The sequence below is a fragment of the Dasypus novemcinctus genome, chromosome 3 (genome assembly GCF_030445035.2).
Source record: "Dasypus novemcinctus isolate mDasNov1 chromosome 3, mDasNov1.1.hap2, whole genome shotgun sequence".
Classification (NCBI taxonomy): Eukaryota; Metazoa; Chordata; class Mammalia; order Cingulata; family Dasypodidae; genus Dasypus; species Dasypus novemcinctus.
This window is the reverse complement of record NC_080675.1, coordinates 81,063,363-81,064,805: the sequence shown is the minus strand read 5'-3', so window position 1 is coordinate 81,064,805 and position 1,443 is coordinate 81,063,363. Positions and strand designations below refer to the sequence as shown.

The 1,443-nt window shown below is 33.3% G+C and overlaps 1 non-coding gene across 1 annotated transcript; it reads right to left on the bottom strand.

Annotated features, from left to right (window-relative positions):
* Positions 1–378: 378 nt before the first annotated feature.
* LOC111766689 (U1 spliceosomal RNA) lies at positions 379–536 on the bottom strand. The gene has a single exon (XR_002798656.2). It is a non-coding gene; the product is annotated as a U1 spliceosomal RNA (small nuclear RNA).
* Between the last annotated feature and the right edge of the window lie 907 nt (positions 537–1,443).

The following is a 1,443-nucleotide window of genomic DNA, read 5'->3' as shown; positions in this document are numbered from 1 at the left end:
ATAAATAGAGTTGCTGAATCAAAGAGGATATACGATTGTAATTTTGAGAGATATTGACAAATTGCCAGTCCATATAATTTGAAATAATATCCTTTGCCCAGTTTTCTACTGAATTGTTGTTTTTACTTAATGATTGTGTAGGAAGAAATTACAAATATTTTCCCAGTTTATCCAATATTTTTGACATTGCTTATGTTCAATTTTGTATGCCAAAATTTTGAAAAGAAAAATTTTTCAAACTTTTCTTTTACAACTGCTATAACTTGTATCATATTTTACAGGTTTTCTTCAGTTATAAATTAGTTTTTAAGTCTTCTATGATTTCTTCTTATGTTTTTATGGTTTTACTTTTTTTTTTTTTTTCTTTCTTTTCTATTTCAGGGGAAAGCACAAACACAACACCCCACCAACACAAATTATGCAGTTTCCCCCATGTGGGGAAATTTCAGGGGTCAGCAGATCCCCAATGCAATGGATCAGGCTTGCACTGGGAAAACCACCTTTGTGATCATGGTATCTCCCTGCAAGGTAAAAATGGTTTTACTTTTTAAAATTTAAAATCTCTGACCCATCTGGAATTTATTTGGGAAGGTATGAGGTACAGCTCCAACTTTATGTATATATGTATGTATTGTTACAGTGGCTACCTAGTTGCCAAACACCATTAATTAAAACAATTTTTCCCACTGATCAGAAATGAGACCTTTATCATATGCTAAATCCTTATTTGTGTGTGTTTGATTTCTTGACTTTCTTTCAGTTTCATTGTTCTATTCATGTGCTAGCAGTCCACTGTTTTAATTTTTTAAAACTTAAGTTAATCATACTTTGATTTTTTTTTTTTTTTTTTTTTTTTGAGGTTATATATGTATCTTCCCAAAGTGGCTTTTCCTTTGGGCCACAGATTCAATGGAAAAGAGGTTTCCTGCTTCTGTCTTACTACTTTGTTAACTTTCCCATAGATACCTCATAATTTTTTTTTTTCCTAATTCTCCAGGAAAAAAACTTTAGCCTGTACCATCTGCGTTGTGTAGCCAACTAAATGAATAAACCTTGGGCTTATAAGGAGATGACCATAGGAACACCATACTTCACTTTTCCAAATTATAGAGCATGAAAGAGTCAGAGAGAACAGGCTTGTTCATTTCAAAGACTCATCATTTTAAAATCAAATTATATTCAATGACTATTTATTATACGGCAATTTCTTTCAGTTAGGAGTCACACAGGCTTCCACAATAAGGAAATGCAGTAACATATCAGGGTGCTGTAGGAGTTCTAAGGAATAAGCAACTCCCTTCTCGGGTGGGTTGCCTCACATATATACCAGAAAGGAAGGATAGAACTAACAGGAAATATTCCAATTCATCCTTGGATAAGTAGGAGTTCATTTGGTAAACAGGAAGGAAGGAGAATCCAGACAGTATAAAGGACTGAGAAGGC